Source organism: Pseudorca crassidens, chromosome 6 (assembly GCF_039906515.1).
Source record: "Pseudorca crassidens isolate mPseCra1 chromosome 6, mPseCra1.hap1, whole genome shotgun sequence".
In the NCBI taxonomy this organism is placed as follows: domain Eukaryota; kingdom Metazoa; phylum Chordata; class Mammalia; order Artiodactyla; family Delphinidae; genus Pseudorca; species Pseudorca crassidens.
Genome location: NC_090301.1, coordinates 37,363,529 through 37,389,981, shown reverse-complemented (window position 1 = coordinate 37,389,981; position 26,453 = coordinate 37,363,529). Strand labels below are relative to the sequence as shown.

General features: G+C 38.0%; 1 protein-coding gene across 2 annotated transcripts in view; it reads left to right on the top strand.

Moving 5' to 3' along the window:
* Positions 1 to 26,453, top strand: part of PLCL1 (phospholipase C like 1 (inactive)) — a 385,709-nt gene that overhangs the window by 116,046 nt on the left and 243,210 nt on the right. The window lies entirely within an intron of this gene.

Sequence of the window (26,453 nt, the reverse complement as noted above, 5' to 3'; positions counted from 1 at the left end):
CAATAATGTAATTCACAGTCCCACCAATCAGAGATAACCACTGTTAACGTTTTTGTGTATATTCTTTAAGATCATTTTGTACTATATTTGCAATTTTCTTTTTGTTTTGCTATAGAAAAGGAAAGATTGGGGTATCCTTCCAATCAATATATAATCAACGTCATCATTTTTAATGAATGCATAGCATTCCACTGGATGGTTGTACTGTAGTTAATTTAGGTAGTTCCCAAATGATGGCGCTTAAGCTTGTTTCAGTTTCTTTTCATCCTAGTATGAGCAGTGCTGCAGTAAATCAGCAAATATTGAACACCTACTGTGCCACACAATGTGGTAGATGTTAGGGATACAAGGATACATAGTACACATGTCCCATATTCAGGGACTCAAAGGGGAAACAGCCATGGAAACATGTAACTGTAATACTGTGTGAGGTGGACAACAGACCTCTGTGTGGGGCCAGTGTTAGCACTAAGGATGGAGTGCCCCCCCCTGCTTGGGTGCATCTGGAGGAACTTGACCGAGAATGAGAGACTTATTCCTGAAAGTTTGGGCGATTGTTTCCCAAGAATCACCTGGGAGAGCTGGTTAAGATCACTCCTTGCCAGCTTTATTCCCATAGAGAACGTGATTCAGAGGGTCAAGGGTGAGGCCCCAGGTGGTTCTGTTGCAGGCGGCCTTCCCTTTACACTTTGAGAAATAGGCATAAGGCGGGTGGAACACCACATGATAGTGGACATTGACTATCAAACTAAGGGCTTTAGACTTATGTGGTAGATGATGGGAAGTCACTGAAAATTTTGAGTGTCATTATTAGAACTGTGTTTTAGGTAAACTAATCAGAAGGGCAGACTATTATGGAAGCATTTTCCTAGCTTCTGTACAAAGGTAGTTAGCTCTTCTTTGTTTGCTAGGGATTTTTATCAACAATAAATAGAACTTAATGCTGGTTGGGCAGAGAACAGTGCTTCTCAACTTTTAATGTGCTTATGAATCACCAGGGATCTTGTTAAAATATAGATTCCTACTCAGTAGGTCTGGGCAGATGGGAGAGCTGACCTGCTTTTCTAACAAGCTTCCAGGTGATGTTGATGGCCATGGTCTGTGGGCTACACTGGCATACAAGATGTGCTAGTAGAAGGTTTCAATTAAGTGAGGATTTCCATTTTATTCTTTACATGTGAATGTGCCTTATGGTCTCAGAACTTTGGTAAGCTTATTTTGCAAATCTGTTATACAACAAAGTTATATTTCAATTGACTCCTTTCTGTATGCAATAACATCTGTTTACTTATGATTTACTATGTGAAAGTATAAATGGGGAGCCATCCAATACGTGTATGTAACTTGGAGCCAGTTTTTGAGTTAAATCTTAAGCCTTTTCAAAGAATTGAAAAATGCTCTTGAGTTTTCACAGAATAAGAGGTTTGAATTGGTTAACTGTATTGAGTCACAAAGTTACTATTGGTTATTTCTTGGTATAGTCTTTCCTTCTTTTGTTTGCAAAAAAGTTTATTTGTATCATTATTTTTATTTGTATCATTTTTTTAACATCTTCATTGGAGTATAATTGCTTTACAGTGCTGTGTTAGTTTCTGCTGTATAACAAAGTGAATCAGCTATATGCATATGTATATTCCCATATCCCTTCCCTCTTGCGTCTCCCTCCCACCCTCCCTATCCCACCCCTCTAGGTGGTCACAAGCACCGAGCTGATCTCCCTGTGCCATGCAGCTGATTCCCACTAGCTATCTATTTTACATGAGGTAGTGTATATATGCCAATGCTACTCTCTCACTTCGTCCCACCTTACCCTTCCCCCTCCCCGTGTCCTCAAGTACATTCTCTACATCTGCGTCTTTATTCCTGTCCTGCCCCTAGGTTCTTCAGAACCAATATTTTTTTAGATTCCATATATATGTGTTAGCACATGGTATTTGTTTTTATCTTTCTGACTTACTTCACTCTGTATGACAGACTCTAGGTCCATCTACCTCACTACAAATAACTCAATTTTGTTTCTTTTTATGGCTGAATAATATTCCATTGTATATATGTGCCACATCTTCTTTATCCATTTATCTGTTGATGGACACTTAGGTTGCTTCCATGTCCTGGCTATTGTAAATAGTGCTGCATTGAACATTGTGGTACATGACTCTTTTTGAATTATGGTGTTTACAGGGTATATGCCCAGTAGTGGGATTGCTGGGTCATATGGTAATTCTATTTTTAGTTTTTTAAGGAACCTCCATACTATTCTCCATAGTGGCTGTATCAATTTACATTCCCACCAACAGTGCAAGAGGGTTCCCTTTTCTCCACACCTCTCAGGCATTTATTTGTAGATTTTTTGATGATGGCTATTCTGACCAGTGTGAGATGATATCTCATTGTAGATTTGATTTGCATTTCTCTAATGATTAATGATGTTGAGCATTCTTTCATGTGTTTGTTGGCAATCTGTATATCTTCTTTGGAGAAATGTCTATTTAGGTCTTCTGCCCATTTTCGGATTGGGTTGTTTGTTTTTTTGATATTGACCTTCATGAGCTGCTTGTATATTTTGGAGATTAATCCTTTGTCAGTTGCTTTGTTTGCAAATATTTTCTCCCATTCTGAGGGTCGTTTTTTTGTCTTGTTTATGGTTTCCTTTGCTCTGCAAAAGCTTTTAAGTTTCATTAGGTCTCATTTGTTTATTTTTGTTTTTATTTTCATTTCTCTAGGAGGTGGGTCAAAAAGGATCTTGCTGTGATTTATATCATAGAGTGTTCTGCCTATGTTTTCCTCTAAGAGTTTGATAGTGTCTGACCTTATATTTAGGTCTTTAATCCATTTTGAGTTTATTTTTGTGTATGGTGCTAGGAAGTGTTCTAATTTCATTCTTTTACATGTAGCTGTCCAGTTTTCCCAGCACCACTTATTGAAGAGGCTGTCTTTTCTGCATTGTTATTCTTGGCCTCCTTTATCAAAGATAAGGTGACCATATGTGAGTGGGTTTATCTCTGGCTTTCTGTCCTGTTCCATTGATCTATATTTCTGTTTTTGTGCCATAGTAGTTTTAGTACCATACTATCTTGATTACTGTAGCTTTGTAGTATAGTCTGAAGTCCAGGAGCCTGATTCCTCTAGCTCCGTTTCTCTTTCTCAAGATTGTTTTGGCTATTTGGGGTCCTTTGTGTTTCCATACAGATTGTGAAATTTTGTGTTCTAGTTCTGTGAAAAAGGCCATTGGTGGTTTGATAGGGATTGCGTGGAATCTGTAGATTGCTTTGGGTAGTATAGTCATTTTCACTGTTGATTCTTCCAATCCAAGAACATAGTATATCTCTCCATCTGTTTGTATCATCTTTAATTTCTTTCATCAGTGTCTTACAGTTTTCTGCATACAGGCCTTTTGTCTCCTTAGGTAGGTTTATTCCTAGGTATTTTATTCTTTTGTTGCAATGTTAAATGGGAGTGTTTCCTTAATTTCTCTTTCAGATTTTTCATCATTAGTGTATAGGAATGCAACAGATTTCTGTGCATTAATTTTTGTATCCTGCTACTCTACCAAATTCATTGATTAGCTCTAGTAGTTTTCTGGTACATCTTTGGGATTCTGTATGTATAGTATCATGTCATCTGCAAACAGTGAAAGTTTTACTTCTTTTCCAATTTGGACTCCTTTTATTTCTTTTCTTCTCTGATTGCTGTGGCTAAAACTTTCAAAACTATGTTGAATAATAGTGGCGAGAGTGGGCAACCTTGCCTTGTTCTTGATCTTAGAGGAAATGGTGTCAGTTTTTTACCATTGAGAACAGTGTTGGCTATGGGTTTGTCCTATGTGACCTTTATTACGTTGAGGTAGGTTCCCTCTCTGCCTACTCTCTGGAGAGTTTTTATCTTAAATGGGTGTTGAATTTTGTCAAAAGTTTATTTTGCATCTATTGAAATTATCAAATGGTTTTTATCCTTCAATTTGTTGATATGGTGTATCACATCAGTTGATTTGTGTATATTGAAGAATCCTTGCATTCCTGGGATAAACCCCACTTGATCATGGTGTATGATCCTTTTTATGTCCTGTTGGATTCTGTTTGCTAGTATTTTGTTGAGGAATTTTTGCATCTATGTTCATCAGAGATATTGGTCTGTAGGTTTCTTTTTTTGTGGCATCTTTGTCTGGTTTTGGTATCAGAGTGATGGTGGCCTTGTAGAATGAGTTTGGGAGTGTTCTTCCCTCTGCTATACTGCGGAAGAGTTTGAGAAGGATCGGTGTTAGCTCTTCTCTAAATATTTGATAGAATTCACCTGTGAAGCCATCTGGTCCTGGGCTTTTGTTTGTTGGAAGATTTTTAATCACAGTCTCAATTTCAGTGCTTGTGATTGGTCTGTTTATATTTTCTATTTCTTACTGTTTCAGTCTCGGAAGTTTGCGCTGTTCTAAGAATTTGTCCATTTCTTCCAGGTTGTCCATTTTATTGTCATACAATTACTTTTAGTAATCTCTCATGACCCTTTGTATTTCTGCAATGTCAGTTGTTACTTCTCCTTTTTCATTTCTAATTCTATTGATTTGAGTCTTCTCCCTTTTTTTCCTGTTGAGTCTGGCTGATGGCTTATCAATTTTGTTTATGTTCTCAAAGAACCAGCTTTTCTTTGCTATTGTTACCTTCATTTCTTTTATTTCCGATCTTATCTTTATGATTTCTTTCCTGCTGTCTTTGGGTTTTCTTTTTGTTTTTCTTCCTCTAGTTGCTTTAGGTGTAAGTTTAGGTTGTTTATTTGAGTTGTTTCTTTTTTCTTGAGGTAGGATTTTGTTGCTATAAACTTCCCTCTTAGAACTGCTTTTGCTGCATCCCATAGGTTTGGGGCCGTCGTGTTTCCATTGTCATTTGTTTCTAGGTGTTTTTTGATGTCCTCTTTGATCTCTTCAGTGATCTCTTTGTTATTAAGTAGTGTATTATTTAGCCTCCATGCGTTTGTATTTTTTAGACATTTTTTCCTGTCATTGATATCTAGTCTCATAGCATTGTGGTCGGAAAAGACATTTGACACAATTTCAATTTTCTTAAATTTACCAAGGCTTGATTTGTGACCCAAGATATGATCTGTCCTGGAGAATATTCCGTGAGCACTTGAGAAGAAAGTTTATTCTGTTGTTTTTGGGTGGAATATCCTATAAATATCAATTAAGTCCATCTTGTTTAATGTATCATTTAAAGCTTGTGTTTCCTTATTTATTTTCATTTTGGATGATCTGTCCTTTCTTGAAAGTGGGGTGTTAAAGTCCCCTACTATGATTGTGTTACTGTCAATTTCTCCTTTTATGGCTGTTAGCATTTGCCTTATGTATTGAGGTACTCCTATGTTGGGTGCATAAATATTTACAGTTGTTATATCTTCTTCTTGGATTGATCCCTTGATCATTATGTCGTGTCCTTCTTTGTCTCTTTTAATAGTCTTTATTTTAAAGTCTATTTTGTCTGATATGAGAATTGCTACTCCAGCTTTCTTTTGATTTCCATTTGCATGGAATATCTTTTTTCGTCCCCTCACTCTCAGTCTGTAAGTGTCCCTAGGTCTGAAGTGGGTCTCTGTAGGCAGCATATATACAGGTTTTGTTTTTGTATCCATTCAGCCAGTCTATATCTTTTGATTGGAGCATTTAATCCATTTACATTTAAGGTAATTATCGATATGTATGTTCCTATTCCCATTTTCTTAATTGTTTGGTGTTTGTTATTGTATGTCTTTCCTTCTCTTTTGTTTCCTGCCTAGAGAAGTTCCTTTAGCATTTGTTGTAAAGCTGGTTTGGTGGTGCTGAATTCTCTTAACTTTTGCTTGTCTGTAAAGGTTTTAATTTCTCCATCGAATGCGAATGAGATCCTTGCTGGGGAGGGTAATCTTGGTTGTAGGTTTTTCCCTTTCATCACTTTAAATATGTCCTGCCACTCCCTTCTGGCTTGCTGATTTTCTGCTAAAAAATCAGCTGTTAGCCTTATGGTGACTCCCTTGTATGTTATTTATTGCTTTTCCCTTGCTGCTTTTAATATTTTTTCTTTGTGGTTAATTTTTGATAGTTTGATTAATACGTGTCTTGGTGTGTTTCTCTTTGTGTTTATCCTGTATGGTACTTCTGTGTTTCCTGGACTTGAGTGACTATTTCCTTTCCCATGTTAGGGAAGTTTTTGACTATAATCACTTGAAATATTTTCTCAGACCCTTTCTTTTTCTCTTCTTTTTCTGGTACCTCTATAATTTGAATATTGGTGTGTTTAATGTTGTCCCAGAGGTCTCTGAGACTGTCCTCAATTCTTTTCATTCTTTTTTCTTTATTCTGCCCCCTGGTTGTTATCTCCACCATTTTATCTTCCAGCTCATTTATTCGTTCTTCTGCCTCAGTTATTCTGTTATTGATTCCTTCTAGAGTATTTTTAATTTCAGTAATTGTGTTGTACATCACTGTTTGTGTGCTCTTTAATTCTTCTAGATCCTTGTTAAATGTTTCTTGTATTTTCTCCATTCTGTTTCTACGATTGTGGATTATGTTTACTATCATTACTCTGAATTCTTTTTCAGGTAGGTTGCCTATTTCATTGTCATTTATTTGGTCTTTAAGTTTTTACCCTGCTCCTTCATCTGTAAAATATTTTTTTGTCGTTTCTTTTTTTTTTTTTTTTGATGGGTGGTGCTGTATTCCTGCCTTACTGGTTGTTTGATCTGAGATGTACAGCACTGGCGTTTGTAGGCAGTTGGATAGAACTGGGTCTTGGTGATGAGATGAGGGCCTCTGGGAGGTGTTGCTCTGATTGATATTCACTGGGATCTGAGGTTCTGTGTTAGTCCAGCGGTTTGTACTTGGAGCCCCCACTACAGGGGCTTGTGCCTGACCTCTGGCCTGGGAACAAAGATCCTGCAAGCTTTGTGGTGTGGAAAAAAAGAAAAAGGAAGAAAGAGAGAAAAAAAGAGCAGTACAATATCAAAGAATAAAAAACAAAATAAAATTAGAAAGATAAAAATATATTAGGAAGAATAAAACTATAATTGAAACAACTGCAAGAAGGTAAAATTGTTGTATTTTATTAAAATAATTGTAATTAAAGTAAACAACTATTTTTAATTGTTTTAAGGGGGAGAACAAGCCAGAAGGAGAGAACAATAACAACATGTAAAGAATAAAATAAAATTAGAAAAATAAAAGATTTATTAGGAAAAATAAAAATATAAAAGAATCAACAACAATGAATCAACAAGATAAAACAGAACCTCAATCTAAAAGAGGAAAAAAAAAAAGCCTTGGCTATGGGGCTGGAGTTTAGGCAGGTGTGGTACTTAGGCAGGGGCAGGGTTTAGGGTGGGGTGGGACCTAGGCAGGTGGGGGGTGACGTTTGAGTCTGGAGTGGGGCCTAGGCGGGTTGATGTTCAAGCATGGGGCAGAACCTCTGCTTACGACCTGCGTGGAAGGGGAGAGGCAGCACGTCCAAAGGAGGGCCTCTGGAGTGTGGATTTCCAGAGTTTGGAGGTCGGGTTCTGAGTGAGGGCATGTGGATGGGGTTTAGGCCCAGATCATTGGAGGGGGTCTCTGAGTGTAGAGGTAGGGCCCTGGGTGGGGGTGTAGGGGTGGGATTTGGGTTATGCATGGCAGGAGGGAGGTTCCTAGGGCAGAGAATTAGGCCCAGGAGCCCAACAGGGAAAGCACTGGCCCTGTTCCCTTCTGTTCTTCTGAAACCCCCCCACCATCTCCTCCAGGGTCTCCCCCATCTCTGCTGGACCCGTAACCATGGGTGGGTCCCACTGGGTGTAGGAACTCCTCCTCTCCCCCAGCCACCCCTTGGGGTGCTGGTGCCAGAGATCTGGCCTTTACTTTTGCTCCCCCTTCCCTCCCTCCCACTCCCTCGGGACCTGCACAGCTGGAGGGGGCTTAGGTGGGCAGAGGGTCAGGCCCGGGACCTCAGCAGGTTCCCGGGGGCCCAAATGGGCAGGAGAAACCTGGCCATGTTCCCTTTTGATCCTCTGCCCTCCCAATGGTTCCCCAATTTCCCCCTTTGGGTGTGGGATTCCTTCCCCTCCCCCAGCCGCCCCTCAGGGGCGCCAGACCTGTCCTGCCTCCACTTCTCATCCCCATTCACTCCCCCCTATGCCCCATGTCCTACCACTTGCTGGGGGTTCATCCCATCCCCTTAGGTGTCCGTGGTCCCCCACTAGTGCCTGGTAGCTGCCCTAGTTGTGAGGAGACACAAATTCCACGTCCTTTTAGTACGCCATCTTCGGTATAGTCATTCTTTAATCAAATTTCTTAATCAAGTATGACCAACCAACCAATGAATTAAAAAGTAGGATTTAGAATATCTGTAACTTTAAAGTACCTCTTTTGTTTGCCTTGACTACATTTAACCTGTGTCTCCATTAGATTTGAACCCCTTTGGTGTATAGATTCTGTGTTGGCTAGACAGGTAGCATAAATATCCTATAGGGAAGAACAATTAAAAAACCCATTAAGTAATATCTTTTTAGTGTTCTTCAGTAAACTCAGTGCCATAGTATATTTGCTGTAGGATTTGGGAGTAGGAGAGGTGGCAACTAAACATATACTGTACAAGGAGCATACAACTTTTACATTCAGGATGCACTTTAGGGTTTATTCAGAGTCAGGCCTTTCATTTGACCTCATAACAATCATGTGATATAGGCAGGGCAGGCATCATTATCCCTGTTTTAGAAATGTGAGAAGACTGAGGCTCAGAGAGGTGAAATGATTTGCCTAAGGTCAAAAGCAGTCATTGTCAATACCTGGTTTAGAGTCCAGTGTATTATCCATCTCAGCATGCAAAACTCAAACTCAAAGTGAGTTAGGGGCTTGAATGCTTTAGGCTGGTTAGACTTTAACTGGGTACTTACCACTGACATTGTTTTATCTGTTAGGGAAATGTTTAACTTTAAGTAATAGAAGGCTTGACTTAAAGTGGCTTAAACAAATAGGTGTCTGGTGTTTTCATATAATTAGAAACCTGGAACTAGCAGTTTCTGGTGCTGGATTTGCTGCTCAGTGACCCAGACTCTTTCTGACATTTTGCTCTGCCATTCTTGTACTCTTTGACTTTTGTCCTCATGTTTGCCTCTTCATAGTTGCAAGATGGCTGCGCCAGCTTTGGGCAGAAAAGGATGGAGTGTGTGTGCAGTAGGGGGGATGCAACTTTATCTGTTCCTCTTATCAGGAAAATCAGAAGCTGCCCAGAAATTTCACCAGCTGACTTCTATTTGTCATATTGGCCAGAGACTTGAATCTCCTGTCCCCTTCCCACACCTTATAAAAGAGGCAGGAAAGTCAATACTAGCTTTGTCAGCCTTAAAAGTAGAGGAAGGCAAGGGAGAAAGGTGGTTGGCAATGGGTGTTGAGTAAGCCAGCCTACGGTGTCTGTCACAGTCTTACTGTAATTCCATATGGAGCAAACAGCATTGGATAAACACCAGTTGAACATCCCTGTACATTCTTGCCACTGTGTGAAATTTGTGATTATTTGTTCTGAGTGCTAGGCAGCTTTTTCCTGATCACCTCCTATGAAAGTCAAATTTGAATAACTTCCATATCACTTATTTTGGTGTAATAACATGGGGGGCTGTTATGGGAGGTTGGGTTGTTTGTTTTTTGCTTAGTAGTTCTTTACCAGCATATCTATTTCATGAGATTGTTTGTGAGATAGTTACACAATTACTTTATCATCCTTTGTAAACATTCATTTTCTGCATGCTTATAAATTAGGAATGAGTAGGAATTAAAATGTGTTTGCTGTCTCTAAGAATGGTTGTCTAGACAGGATGAGCAGGACTTGGGTTGTGTGTTTGCCTAGAGCTGAGTGTTTCTGTGGACAAGCACAGGCCTATTCATGAAGCTACTTGTTTAAATTATAGCAAAATGATAACACATGTTCCTTTTCCCAGTTTAGTGGTGTAGGAAGAGAAGTTTTGGAGTCAGACGCACTTGTGTTATAGTCCTGGGTCACCTCCTGAACCACAGTCTCCTTGTTTTTCCTATGAGGATTCATGATGTGACCCATGTGACTGGCCGCACCACAGAGCTGGGGTTAGAGAAGGTACTTGTTGTGTTTTTAGCTCCTTTTTCCCTCTGTAGTTCCTTGCTTCCCCTACAGTACCCTGGCTTGTTGAACTTGGAAGCAGTTTATCTATTTCCCTTGATAAAAAACTTTAGTTTTTGTTTCAGATAAAACAATGTCAGTGGGAAAGGGGAAGTAATTTAGAAATTTTGGCCCAGTGGACTTCCCTTCTGATTAAATACACAGCAATCCTGTGTAATGAAAGAAAGGCAAGTACCCAATTAAATTATCATTATCACTTTGGAGAAAGGATATCTCTACTCAGGTTAAAAGTGCTCCCTCAAAATGAAATCCACTGCTGTCTTTCTCTACCTTCCTTTCCTCTTCGTCCCACCCCAGTAAGCTGTCTTGAGCCAGGGAAAGTATAAAAAATGCCATCATAAGGCCATTTTGAAAGGAAAACTCTAATTTGGATGTGTGAAGCTAAAATAAGAATATGGGTAAATCAAAGATCATTTTAATTTTTCTTTTTGTTGTATATTTTTCATATACATGTAACCAAATTTTTATATATAGAAATTCATGTAATTTTTTTTTTTTTTTTTTTTTTTTGCGGTAAGTGGGCCTCTCACTGTTGTGGCCTCTGCCGTTGCGGAGCACAGGCTCCGGATGCGCAGGCTCAGCGGTCACGGCTCACGGGCCTAGCCGCTCCGCGGCATGTGGGATCTTCCCAGACTGGGGCACAAACCCGTGTCCCCTGCATCGGCAGGCGGACTCTCAACCACTGCGCCACCAGGGAAGCCCCCATGTAATTCTTAATGAAGTCAATAAGGGCTACTTTCTGATACAGATAGTATTGTGATATTTGTAAAGAAGGTTGTAAAATAAAATACTACCACCCTTTTGGTTTGCTAGTTTCAATGAGCAAATTTCATTATGTTTACTTTAAGCAGCATGCCTTGAAAGCATTTTTTTTTTTGCCCAAGTTTGGTCAACAACCAAGAAGCACTTCAGTAATAAGTTGGATCTCACCACACAAATGCCATTTGTATTTAATAGAAGAAAAGTTGGGAACTTTGCAGTTTGGTGCCATAGAATGATCAGGAGAACCAAAATTAATGTATGAAATATGGGCTTTGAATGAGAAGACTTGAAGGAGAACGAAAACATCAATGGAAGTTCTAAGGCATGTGGTTTAAAATCATATTGGAACTATACCTTGCAATTCCTACTGAGATGATCATCTTTTGGTGATACTGTTGCATATAATGAAGTCTTTTATTGGTAATTGCTGTTCTCATTCAAGGATTGTATAGAACCCTTTGTTTTACAGGAAAAAATACATGTTTGAGATGGCTAGCTGACATTAGAATTATAAAGCTGAGGAACAGAAGAAATCAAACTAGGTCTTAAAAAAAATGGAACCCATGACTTTGACCTAGTTGTCCTAGGCTTTCACTGAACTCAGTGAGGTAGATTATAAACTGTGCACGATTTAGTGGAGGCATCTGTATTCTGCTCATGCTGAATTTTAAATTGTTCTCAGAGATTATTTTATTCGGTGTACAAATATATACCAAAATAAACACAGTGTAAAAATACTTTAAACACTCTTAAACAGATTAAAAAAACTTTCATTGTGGGACATGTCAGATTTAAATAAGTAGAATAGTATAAATAAAACATAGAGAACCATATAGTGAGTCCTCCTGTATCCATCCCACAGCTTCAACAATTCACAGCTCATGGCCTGTTCTGTTTCCTCTGCTCCTCCTTCCACTGCCTTCTTTTCCCAACATGGATTGTTCTGAAGCAAATCATATCATTTCATCCACAAATATTTCAGTCTGTGACTCTAAAAGATAAAGACTATACCCAATATTAAACAGTATGAAATGGCTTTTTTATGTAGTAGAAGTGTAAAATGTGTGAAGGACGTTTAACATCAGGCATATTAAATTGCACATCCACATGATTTTCACACATCTGACTACTTCCAAGCTCATTTTCTACAAGCTACCGCTTTTGCTGCTTAATGTTTGGTGGTCTTTGTTTACGTATAATTTAGTGAAAATGTTAGAACAGTTTTGAGTTTGTTTTCCTTTCATTGGTGGTTTTTTCCTAGATGGAATTTTCGTCTCTGCAGAGTAGTTGATCTTGTTTTACATGGAAATATTATCTGGGAGAACTGTTGCACATGTTCTCTGGTGACTCTCCAATAGTGCTCTTCGGTGTTGAAACCACTCCCTGTATTTGACAGCAGATGGAAAGAGGATAAAAATCCCTAAATTTAAGATTTGGTATTTAAGGCACACATGGCCATTTTCATTTGGAAAACTATATACAGTATTGCTTTTAGTATTTTCTGATTAAGCTACAAAGTATAGATGAACATTTTCATAATGATACTTTTGGGGATGAGACAGTGACCTGTTTTTTTGTTTTTTGTTTTGGTTAATCTGTTATATGTAGTATCTGCTTGTGCTAGATTAGAGGATTTGATTCGACATTGGTTGGTTTGCAGATTAATGTATAAGGGCATATATAATAATGAAGTTTTATTTTTGTAGAAGAGAATGGTTGTAATATAGAGTGTTTTTTGTTCAGATTGTGGTTCTGGAGTCAAATTGCCCAAAGGTTTGAGTACCTGCTCCACCAACTAATAGCCATGTGGTCTTGGCCAAGTCACATAACTTCTCCAAATCTCAGTTTCCTTATCTGTAAAATCAGGATAATAAGAGTACTTATCCCTTGTATTTTTAAAAAATATGGATTAAATGAGATGAAAACAAACAAAATTATTACTAATTTTGGCTTAAATTCAATAGAGATATTTGTTACTGAACATTTTTTAAAGATACTCTAATCACTATAGTGACCCAAAACAGAAGGATTGTTGGTTTCTGGATGTCAGGTGAATATGCATTATAAATTGAGAAGTATTAAGAGACACATTTGTTACTCTGAGGTCTGCTAGCTGCTAAATATGTTATATGAAAAGTTTCATACACTTCAGGCCTGTGATCTATTCAGATCTAGTACTGCATATACAATATTGCTTCAAGAAGCATTTGATGGCTGAAACCAATCTTCTTTGTCATTTTAGAAGTGGCTCTAGTTTACCTTAAATCCCATTTAGGTTAAGAAGCTGTTGGTATTTCAGTTTGTGCCATGTGTCGTAGTAATGAGTCCAGCAGGCTCGCCATCTCCATTGTAGAGTAACCAGGCACGTTGGCTGGAGAGGCTTAGGTCCACTTTGAGGAGGTGGAGCGTAGCACAGTGTTCTGGCATCTGCTCCTTGAGGACTAGGCCTGGTTGGGCTCTTACTAGTCCACAGGGCTTGACAGCCTATCCTGAACCCCAAGCCTTTGATCAGGTTGAATTTTAGTTCTTGGTTGGCTTGATGGGTCCTTGGGGGCCTTAGCTGTGCCCTGGGATAGATTACCACATCCAAGGGCCTCAATACATGGGGGACAGTGAGACATGCTGAACAGGGAAACAGTACCAAAATGAAATTGGAGAGACACCTACCTGCTTCATGGAGTTGCCAGATCCCACTCTTGGGTCCTATGAACTTAGAGCTCGTCACTCTCTAAGTATACTTTATTTTTGTCAGGTTGGCATTTCACACCCTAGAGATGCTCAATGTGTCATTTGCAAAATTTGAAACATCAGATTACTCAGTCTCTTCTAGTCCATTTATAAAATGTACAGAGAGGCTGATCTTGGCATCACTCCGAGAACACTCATGCTTGGCCCTTCTTCCATCTGAGAAGTACCTCTTCATCCCTAAATTTGTGCTCCTTTCCTGTTTCATGTTCCTGATCGAACATTTCTCATAATACCTATAATTTATTAAAATGAGATAGTGGGACTTCCCTGGTGGCGCAGTGGTTAAGAATCCACCTGCCAGTGCAGGGGACATGGGTTCAATCCCTGGTCTGGGAAGATTCCACATGCCGCAGAGCAACTAAGCCCATGCACCACAACTACTGAGCCTGCGCGCCACAGCTACTGAAACCTGGGCACCTAGAGCCTGTGCTCTGCAGCTAGAGAAGTGCACCACAATGAAGAGTAGCCCCCGCTCGCCTCAACTAGAGAAAGTCCGCACACAGCAACAAAGACCCAACGCAGCCAAATAAATAAATAAATTTAAAAAAGAGATTGTTTTTGTGTATGTGTGTGTTTCTTTGTTTCCTTCATCTTTGACTCAAACATCCTGGGTTCAAATCTAAGTCCTGGCACTTATAAATTGATTACATTCACCTCTCTCAGCCTCTGTTTCCTCAACTGTAACATGAGGATAATGATAGTACTTACTCCATAAAGTTGTGCACACTGCATATTGCACTGCAGCGCAGTTAGCACAGTGCCTGCCATATCTTAAGGACTCACAAAATATTACTAGTTTTGTTATTGTCATCACCACACCAACATACTTTCTCTTTAACCAAAATAACACTGCATGTTTCTGTCTCCTTTTTGTCATGTTCCTATTTGCCCTTCAACATTTATTGAGTGTCCAGTGGACAGATCAGGTACTGTTTTCTAGGCCCTGGAAATAGAGGGTTGAGCAAAACAGAGTCTCCATTAAAATCAAATTTTTGTTTCTGCTATTTTGGTAAATTGAATTGGCAAAGATCTCCAGTGACCTTTTTGCCAAATCTAAAGAATTCTTTGGTCCTGCTCTTATTTGATGCTTTGTAAAATTTGAAACTGTTAATTATTCCCTTCTTTAAACTCTCTCTTTCCTTGAATGCTCTAGTACTGTACTTTCTTTTGATTCTCTTCCTAACTTTCTGACTTTTCCCCTGACCACTGACCTGATTTCTTCACCTGCCTTTTATTCTTTAGTTTTCTGTTCCTGATCCATTTATTTTTCTTCTCCTACTCTTCTCAGAGATTTTAAACTGGTGACTTGAGAGGAACTGAATTACTAGCACACTATGTCACATCTAGGATGCTTTAGAGCCAAGTTTTGTCCATATGGAACTATCTGAATACCTATGGTTATCAGCAATAATTAATTCAAGGGGACAGTATAGTTTAGATGATTTTGCATTTTACAGGGCCATTTCTATTGAGAAAGTAATTTAAAAAATAGTAGAAAGTTTAGGAACCTTAATTAAATGAAGTCTTCAGCTGGTGTAATCTGATGAGCTGTAGAGTTTTCTAATTATCCATTGTTATTCATTGACCAGATCAAGCAGGCTCCTGCTTCAGGGCCTTGGCAGTTAGGTATTTTTCTCCCAGGAACGTTTTTCTAGATTTTTGTAGGGTTTGTTCCCCCACTGCACCCTTCACCATGCTACTGAAAATAGTGCTCTCCCCCTCGCACTTTCTAGTCATTTACTGCTTCACTTTTCTTTATAGCACTTAATACTTCCTGATGTACGTGTGTCTGTTATCTGTCTCTCCCACTAAAATTAAAATTCGTTCTGGAGAGCAGGAATTTGTGTGGCTTGATCATGGCTATATTCCCAGCATCTAGAATAGTGAATGGCATGTGGTAAGTGGTTAATAAATATTCACTAAGTGACTAAATCAATGCAGAAGAGTTTACTGACTTTGCAGAAGAAATGTTTTAGGATGTATTGAGTAGTACAAATTAAATTCCAAGTTTAGGTGAAACGGAGCTAAAGATCATGATTGCTTTTATAAGAGGAGTAAGGCAAGTAATGATTAACAATAAGTGGAATGGACTCTTGGAGGAAATAAAATAAATCTTAGTTGGGGAAATTAAGAAAAGGATAAGAAAAAAGATTGAGGCAGGCAATTTAATGTTATTCGTTTGAATGCACTGTCCAAGAGTCTAAATATTCAAAAATATTTGAGTGCAAAAAATGCTGTGGCTTCCATGAGTGTGTGAAAGAACAGTCCTTGGACCTTGGTACAAAATCTCTGAAGAATCTGGGCAAGATAAATTGAGTGTTTAGGATTTCCTCTCAGTTTATATTATTATCTCTTAGTCTCCTATTCTTTTACTGGTGTTTTTATTTTCTATTCAATTATTATTTATTGGTTGCTTGCAAAGTGAAAGGTTTACCGTAGATAACTTTTTTTCAAATCAGGAAAAAACTTAATTTCCTATAACCAGTAAAACCTAAGGGCTTTTCTCTTGCTTGAAGGTACAAGAGAAGGTTGGTTGAAGTGGGTATCCTGTCCCCACCCCCAAAGTTTCCACACCTACTGTGATTTTTCTCCAAAGATTGTAAACAGTCTTTTTTTTTTTTTAAACCCTTTGCTGTCAACCTGTCTGTTACTCAACTTTACCACCTTGAATTTTCAAAAAAAGTCTCTGAATTAGACAAAAAGTGGATTAGGTATACATACATATATGTATATGTATACTCAATACCTATACATTGAGAAGTGATGTCTTTTGGGATTGAATCTGTGACTAGTAGGTAATTTGCTCAATAATAAAGATATGTTTTTCTAAAGTGTACCCCTTTCATGGTAGGGACTACAGACAATAGAAGTTAAGATTTTACTAATCAGAATATGGAATCAGTGTATGAGGAGACTTTCAATCTATTTTATTCATCATTACTCGGTACAGATCGAATACTTATTATGTGTCAGACATTATAAAGTATACAAAGTTGAGTGAGAAATAAGTAGTTTATAATCTAGCAGAAAGGATAGGGCAAGTGTACAATCATTGCAATACAGGTGAGCACCATAATAAATGAATAAAATAAAAGCTGATGAGGTGCACCAGACAAAGGCATTGCGGCTAGTCAAGATTCAGAAAAGGCAAGAGGTAGGAAGTAGTGTTTGTGGTGGATCTTGAATAAAATTTTCTGATGAATGGAATGGCAATCCATATGAGCAGAGGCATGGAGGTGGAAAATTATGGGTCATGTTAAAACAACAACAATGTTCCAGAAGACGCAGAAGGGAATGAAGTCGAGAGCTAGGGTGGAAAATTTACCTGTGATAAGAAGGAAGAATACTTCCAATTTAGAGAGAGAAACAAAGACCTATGGGGTGAATATTCAGAGTAATTTGAGGTGTAGGGGTAAAGGAGATAGTTTCATAGCTTCATGTTCATTAGATTAGGGGGCAAGTTAATCTTTTGGGAAGGAAGGGGATAGAAGTTACCTTCAGATCCACTTATTCTAGAATTTTGCTTCAGAGATAGAGGTCTTGAAAGGTTGTGGCCTTGTCCAAGGTGACAGTTTGACACAGGAAACTAGAATCCATATCCTGTGATTTCAACTCCAACTGTTCTTTCTTGGTAAAAGTCAAAATTCCCCAAAGACCTATATACCAAAAATAATTTTCTAAGTTAAGCATTTCTCATCAAATAAGTAACTTTGATCTGTGAACATGATAATTCAGGCTATAAAAGAAATCAGATGAACCCTTATAAACATGTCTTCTTAGAGGGAAAAAAAAGATTTATCGCTTTCAACTGAAATACCACAATAGAAGCACTATCTATGTGTTAAAGCAAGGATAGCATCCTGGCTATGGCCGAGGAGACTGAGTGGGGCCTTTTCTTTACTGCCACACTGTTTTTGTGGGCCTGGTGTCCAGCTATCCTGGTACAACCAAGAAAGAGAACTCTGGGACTGCTGCTCTTGTGGATCTATAGACCCTGAAATGGATAGTTCCAAACAATATCTTATTTTCAGTTAATTTCATGGGTTTTTCATAATTTGAAGTTAGATATTTGAAATGGTTTCTGGTCATTCATGCCACTTGATCATCCAAGGATGGGGTGGCAACATCAGTAATTGTTGGATTTCAGGCAGCATTTGCAAGTTTGGGGTAGGCAGCTATGTCTCAAGTGTGAATGCAGCATTGTATCATGGGCATCACATGAACTTAGAGGAGAACAAGAAGTTAAGGTCATAGAGAAGTTTCGGTAGACAGTATAGCCCTATTTTTTTAAATCTGTGTCAGAGGCAGCTCCCCAGTAGTTTTGTGGGCTCAAGGATTGTTTGCACAGATATAAAAATGAACTTACTGGGATGAAGAGCAGGATGGATTTACCACCCTTGGCATTTAAAAATGGCAAATGCCAGGCTTTTCCATGTGCACACATATGTGTGTTAAGAGACTGAAAATCTTGAGATAATCCTTGTGTCAGCATAGGGGAAACAGTAGATCAAGTCCTAGGAATAAACCTCTCTGATTCTAAGTGAGTTGAGATCCTTCACAAGAGGGTGTTTGAGGTTCTGAGAGTTCTCAACCTGGATTTCAGTTATGAGATTTAGTTTCAGAGGCAGATTTTAGCATCCAGGGCAGGAAATGGATGATTCTGCACTTGTGTTACTGTTGATGTAAGCAGAAGTTACATTTTGCACAAAATTTGTTTCTAAGATCTGTTGACATGGTTCATGAGATTTTATAGGCTGTAGGGTGGTTAACCTAAACAACATTTATGGAAAGCACCAAAAAGAAATTTTGGTCCATTAGTGGGCCAACTGTTGTTAGCATGTTTCAATATGATTCTTTTTTTCTTCATTTCAGTCTTTATTAGGAGAAGTTCTAGCAGTTCTGTAGCTCAGGGTTGGGAGTCTTTCCTCAAATGACCAGATAGCAAGTATTTTAGGATTTACAGGTCATGTAGTCTTTATTGTAGATATTTAAGGCTAGCTACTATTTTAATGCGCAAGGAACCGCAGACAATATGCAAATGAATGGACTTGGTTATGTTTCAATAAATCTTTGTAAAAACAGGCAGTGAGCCATAGTTTGGTGACCTTTGCTCTAGTCCAATGTCTGTATTTTACTAAATCCCAGAAAAGTGTCTGGCTAAAGGTTATACAATGGCAGTCTTGGGACAGAAATCTAGATATCTTCCTTTCTGCTCCATTAAAAAATTTAAAAAGTTTTAATTACTAAATAATTACAAAAGAGCATTCATTAGGTATGTTGAAGGTATAAAAATAACAAAGAATTGAATTTCCATGTAACCATTATAAAGTCAGTTTAAGAAAGAGCACATTATCATTTCCTTTGAAGTTCTGTTTGTGCCTCTCTCCAATCCCTTCTTTTTTTTCTTTCCACTCTAGAGGTATTCACCTGCCTGAATTTTGGTCTCTTTATTCCTTTTTCTTCATGATTTCACCCCATGTATTCCTATTCTTTTAGTAGGGTTTAAAAAGTTATTCTTACATGCTTTTATTTCATTTCTCTAATAGTATTAGAAAGTTTAGAAGGAGATAGCCAAATTTTGCTTAGCGAAGAGTTGCAGATTTCTCTTTTGTTTACTCTTGGCAATATGCTGAGAAGGTCCAGGAAGCCAGAGTAGAGTGCCTACAGTATCTGACTTTTAATTCACCTCATGCCTATTCTTGGGTTTCTCATGCCAGAGCAGGGAACGTCATGAGCTGACAGCTAAGTGTAGGAGGTTAGTGGCTTTCTACTCCCACCCCCATTCCTGAGGAAATTGCTGTGGTAAATTGGGGCCGTTTCTAGGAATGGCAAGTTCTATTAGTCTGACTGTGATTTTATCTTTGAACTAAATGCATATGATAGTACCATACTTTTCCAAATTCTATTAATTGGAGAAAATTTTTTAAAGAAAAATTTTGTTTGTGGCATACAGTAAACAAAAAGGTCAACCTCAGGCATAATATTTGGTCAACAATCAAAAATATAAATAATGCTAATATTCATGAATATTAGATATGTGTATATTAGATATGACTATCTTTTAGACAAATACATTTCCTTACTTTCTTGGTACCCGAAACTTTTTTAAAATATAATTTTTAGGACATGCTTTTGGTGACTCTGTATGAAAAACACTTTGAGATCTACTTACACAAATGCTCCAGTTTTTTTCATACTTCTGTAGATAATTCACCTCGCTCACTGTAGGTTGTTGCCCAGGGATAGTAAAAAGTTTGAGCTGATCCATCTGCATGCCCCACCTGGTCCCCTCTGTGACTGACTGTGACTGGTTGGTAGGTTATATTCTCTGACCATACCTGGTATGAAAAGAACTGGGGTTTTGCCATGAAGTTTGGCACCATGTTCCAATATCTCTCTCAACTGTCTCAAAATATTTTTCAAATTTCTATCCCAACTACACCTCCCTAGAGGGATGCACATAAGATGTTGCCTAGGTTTTGGACTTGTTCAGTGGATGGGATGATGGTCCCGTTTACTGAGATAGCAAAAATAGGCATGATGCTTAGGAGAGAAACTATGATTCAGTTTTGGACTGAGAATTTGAGCAACCCATGGGACATCCATTCAGAGATAAGAAAGAACATCTCAAATATTAGAGCTGGCCAAAATTGGAATAGGAATTTATTCTTTATTGCTAGATATATTAAAGAATACCTGCCAGATGCTTATTGACTTTTGGTTAAATATTTCTAGCAATAGAGAATGAATTACCCATTCTATCTTGGAAGAGCTAAAATAGTTCAAAAGTTCTTCCTTATATTGACCCTGAATCTGTTTTGTTCTATCCAATGATCCTTTCTTTGCCTTTGGAGCTATTCATAACAAGTCTACTTTCTCTTCCATGCCTCAAAAGAAATTTATTCTCAAATATTTTCTTCCTTGGGATCAAGATTACCAGTTCCTCATTTAACATGTTTGTAATACCGATGCTTTCTAAGGTATCTTCTTACCAAGCTATCTAAAACATAAATGTTGATTAAACTTGATTAAGGGAATAAGCACTTCCTGCTCATGTCTTCATCTAATGACATTAAATATCGTTAACTCTTTTAAAAAAAACTCTCTATATGTTTGCAGTATAGAAGAGGTGATATTCTCTGAAATAGATGTTTTTCTTTCTTTATATACTCTGTCATATTTTAAAAAAACAGCTTTAAAAATAGAAAATTGATGTAAAGTACATTACACTTTGTTAAATAAAAGATCACTTATAATTTTCTTAAGAATTTATCTCATTGTAGAAAAGTACTTGACTTCTTTGTTTCAAGAGTGAAGATAATGATTATTTAAAAATCTGTAAAGTTATAGAAGAATATCGTCACACAAAAAAGGCCAAACATGAGACTTTTGCTACTCCTTTGGTGGAAGATTTAATCTTCACAGATTAATGCGGCAATTTCCCATTGCTTCTATTTCAGAAGGTATGCACCCATTTAGTTAACTGATCTCTCATTTCTTCCCTTGGAAACTGTTTTGAGCTTGGAATTTGTTGTTTAGATCATCATTCTTATGTCAGAGAAGAACTGGAGAGTCTCCTTCAGGTACTTGGCCTAGCCAGGACAAGTTTCCATTTATAGCTGGAAAAACCTTTGTCATCCATTCTGGTTTGAGAGAATGCTATTAAAAGTTCATTCCCGAGTTCTTTTTTGCCAAGGAACAGTAGTGGGCACTGAAAATTCATACCCGGAAAAACCACGGTTTGCTCCAACATAGAGGACTGGCTTTGTGTCCCGAGAACCTTTCCAAGGTATCCTCAGTCACTCCCTTTATAGCGCTTACATGTGCATTTGTGGGTGGCTGTTATTGATTCCTTCCTGACCCACTTCCTACTCATGTCCCTGGGAAGCCCCATAAACAGCTTTTGCAGAGATGAATCAAGGCAGTGCCTAATCTCCTGACTCATAGCCAGAGGCTCCTCAGTTACTCTCTGAGGTTGGGATCTGTTTACCTCAGAGTTTGCTCTCTGAGAGGATATTCGGAATTTTGGATGGTGGCCTGGAATTTTGGAGAGTGGAGTTCTCTAGGGAAAAGTTGTGCTAGTAGCAGTCAGCTTGTAAAGTTTATACTGTCTGCCCTTTGATAAGGGTCATATGATGTAGTAAATGTTCTTTGGGAAAATGAAAAATCCAGTAGACCTTCAGTTCTGGCTTTGCACATACTGTGGCCTCCAGGCATCAGTACAGGGAAATGAGAAGGGAGCTCTATCTGTACCTTTCTTTCGATCCCCACCTCTTGCAGTTCTATTCTGCTTTCAAGCTCATCTTCAAGTTAGAGTGAGACAGAACCATGTTTAAATCTTGGTCCTCACTCAAAGTATGAAACTTTGGTCAAGTTAATTTGCTTCTTTGGACTTGTTTTTCTTATCGGTAAAACGGGGTTAATAAGCCTATTGCACAGGGTGTTAGATGGGGACTAAATGAGATTAGACGGGTTAATGTATATAAAGTGGTTAGCAAATCTTCTCAGGAAAACAAGTGTTTTTAGACAAAAGAGCATGAACTTTGGAACCATTCACATATGGGTTCTACCTCGTTCTGTCTGTTCTTTCCCAGCTGCATGATCTTTTTTTTTTTTTTCATGATCTTTAATTAAAGACTCCAAGCATTTATGTTGTGTAATCCTCAGCTTCATCCTATGTAAAAACGTATCTTCCTCAGAGGGCTATTTTAAGATTTAAGTGGACCATCTTGTCCTACTTAGGCATCAATTAGTTGGTGCCCAACAAAAGTTAGCTCCATTTCTCACTTTCCTTCTCCAAAAGCTTTTCCCAGGCCATACCTCTACCGCACCACTCCTCAGAAGCAGTTATTCCTTGTCTTACCCTTTCAGTTGTTTTTTGTTTTTGTTTATAACTTTACCCCATAACTTATTTCATTTTGTTTCTCACTGCATGTCTGTCTCTTCTCCACTTGATGGCAATTACTTGGAAACAGAGTCTTCAGACACAGAGGCCTCAGACACTGAACCACATTTCTTTTCTCCCAGCAACTTGGAAAAACCCCCTTGAAGTCTCTTCAACTTGAACTCCAGGTTAATTAAGAGTTAATTTCTTAATTCTCATCTGCCCAACTCAAATATCCTGCAGTATATTACTAGAGAAGTAAATAACTTTGTGTTCAATGTGATGCGTGTTACATTTGGTACTTACTTCAAAGTTCAATAACTTTGTGTCTTTGCTTTTGCTCTGAAAAGTTGTAAGAGGGAAGCTGGAATCAATAAAGACTATTCAGAAATGAAAGCTTTACACTTTGATGTAAAATTAATGGACATGGCGTTCATTTAAAACAAATTAAGCTTGCGCACATTGTAAAATGAATCCTAATCCAGAAAGTTGATACTCTGGGTACAATGCACTTTATTTAAAAGCCCCAAGTGGGAGCACGTATTTGTGATATCGATTTACTCATCTTTAATAACAGTTTAGTAATTTGGAAAAGAGAAACCTTTGAGGGAATATGCAAAAATCACATTTTCTTCAGGAATAGAAAAAAATCATGTTTCCTTCAGAGATGATAAAGATTTAATACAAATTAGATCTGCGTGGCACAGTATATTTTGCCTTTTGAAGATCATCCATTGCTTGCTGGTATCATGAGCATTAGGTAGGCGGAATTCGGGAGTTCCCAATATTGTTAATCATTCCTCTCTTTTCCTTCTCTTCTTTCTCTAGCATCTTATTTAATTTGTGTGAAATGCATATAACCTGAGTCTCATACCTGAGCACTTTTAGAATATAATGTTGGTTGGAACAACAGATCAAAAATGGTGTTCAGTAAAACATTGGCCATCTGCTCAATGACCTGTAACATAGCCTGTGCTTCTTGTCCCAGGCTCCAGTATCTGCTGCCCCTTAGTCCCTGCCAGAACACACAGAGAAGCATTCCAAGCCCCTGTGGAATGCATTCCTTGCATGCATAGCAATCTCTGGAGTCATGCTTTTGAAGAAAATGGAGAGAGGTGCTACAACTTCATACATCGTAACATGTCCAGGGTTATTTCCTGATACCAGACCCTTTAGGTCTCATTAAAAATAGGTTTGAATTGGGTGCCTTGGACACTGCTACAGGGAATATTGAAGCTATTCACTGCCTTAGCTATCACACAAAGTCATGGTTGAGGAAGTGGGTGCTGACTGTGAACCATTAACTCGGTTTTCTGACTAGGCAAGGAATGTTAAAATCTTTCTCTTTTTTTGCCAGACCTTTAGATTTTGGTTTGGGAAAGGTCCATTGACTTCAACAGTGTAATTGTAATTCAACAATGTAAGCTGAAATACAAAGAGGTAAAATTATGGGAGCAAAGCGGAAACTGCATTTAGCATAAAGGATAGGAAGTAAATAGCTTTCCCTGTGTTGTGACTTCATGGGTGTTCCCCACTCCTTCCTTCTGAAGGCAGAGGTGGCTTTTAGTTACCAGGCAAAAAATGCCTATGTGAAAAGACTTGGAAGGTTTTCATGTATGTGTTAATCATATGTGGTACTCCCAAGTGCCACTTTGCCAAGTTAAGAGTCTCATACCCTAATGAAGTTGCTAATTCTGTTCTCTGTCAATAATATGTTCAGCTGTAGAAAAGCCTGCTTCATAGTGAAGGCTTTCTTAGCATAAGTGCAAATAAAATAAAAGCAGCAAGAGACAGCAACCAGTTTATAGGGGTGTTGCAAACTGACCTAAGCCAATGTGTTATATGGGACTGTTAGTGATAGATAACAGCTGCCAGTAGTTAGGGTAGGCAACGGTTAGCTTCTTTACTACACTCCCCTACCAGGTTACAATGACATTAAGACTTGACCAAATTCCATCACACACACAGACATGTTTCAGATATTTTAAGATGAACATTAATTAGACAACTTGTTCTGTAAACTTAATGAAGCTGCAAGTGGCCAGGGAAGAAATGCTTTGTCCACATATGGCATGGCAGATTCCCTCAAGATAAGACAATATTCTTGGGGCAGGATTCAGTTAGCCCTTTCCCAGAATCCCCCAAACCTATGGCTGGACTCAGGATTGTTTAGCATAGCCTTCAATGCCATCTTGGAGGGTGGAGGCGAAGGGTCTCCTAGGTTCCTATGCCCTTTTCATGCTAGGGTGGGAAATGTCTTGTAATATTTTCTAACCAATTCATGTATCTTGAATATCAATAATTTTGCCAACAACAGTCCATTTTTAACATCCATTGTACCAAATAATAAGCTGTATTTTTTTCTTTGTTTTAAAAGTGAAGTATAGTTGATTTACAATACTATATGAGTTTCAGGCTTACAGCATGGTGATTCAGATTATACTCCATTAAAAGTTATTGAAAGTTAGTGGCTATAATTCCCCATGCTATACTGTATATCCTTGTTGCTTATCTATTTTGTACATAGTAGTTTGTATCTCTTAATCCCATATCCCTAACTTGCCCTTTTCCCCTAACAAGCCATTTAAAACTATGAAAATTCACTTCTAACATTCATTATGCTAATTAGTAAACTCATTTCTAACATTCATTATGCTAATTAGTAAACTCATTTCTAACATTCATTATGCTAATTAGTAAAGCCTCTGGTTATGATCAGAGATAAAGAGATTTGGAGCATTTGTAGTAGCCACTGATAGTATGACCTTTCTTTCTTTCTTTCCTCCTTTCTTTCTTTCTTTCTTTCTTTTATATTACTCTATTTATATTTTATGTTTATTATCTGTTCCCCCACACTAGAATGTAAGCTCTTCAAAGAATTTATCTGTTCTGTTTCACAGAACCCAGTGGTTGTTACATAATAGTTGTTCAATAAATATTTATCATTTGAATAAATGCACTCAACAGAGGATTGTTAAACAATATGGAGGATGAGGTCCTGATAAAAGGAACTGTATACCACATTATCAGATAGTTGTTAAATAATATGAGACTTCAAATTCCTGTATAATATCAAATGGAAGAAAAATTTTGACCAAAAATGTTTAATAAAGATGTCTGTACTAACTAGAATAAAAAGACTGGAAAATATAGGAGCACAGAAAGAAAATTTGGTGACCATCACTATCTGTCACAGGACAGACTGTAAATAATTTTGGTAGAAGGCCCAACTCAGTGGATGTGTAAACTCTGAGATGAATGCATCCCAATGATTATATACCATGCTATTGCAGTAGAGTAGGGTTTAATCAGAGTTTAATCTCTAAACTTTGTGCAGCAAGATGCAGACTCTGGCTCAGAGCTGCTTGAGTGTGAATCCCACCTCTGCCACCAATCAACCGTGTGGCTTTCGGCAAGTTACAGATTCTTGCTGACTCAGTCTTTTCATTTGCAAAAGAGGATAACTATAGTACTTAAATCATAAAGTTGTTGTGAGGATTACATGAATAATATTAATACTCTTGAAGAGCGCCTCACACAATAAATAGTGCTACACAAGTGGTAGCTAAGTATGGCCTTTCTGATGAAATGTTCACTAACTATCCCAGGAGGGTGAGTCCCTGATTAAGGTAACTGAAACCCTTTAGCTTAACTTATTAATTCATACATTCATAATGCTGAAGCATTGGAGAGTAAATTGCAGACACTGTGAAGTGGGATGTAAAGAAAAAGATGAATATCTGATTTATATTTTCATGCAAATGTATAGGTCCTAGTTACTTTGTATTATATTTTTAGGTTGAAACGTGTCCTCAGCACATGAAAGAGATACTGTTAAACAAATTTATCAAATAAGAACCCTGTGTGTCTCAGGGTGATATATTAAGTCAGTTAACTCTATGTTTATTGAGTACCTACTCTGT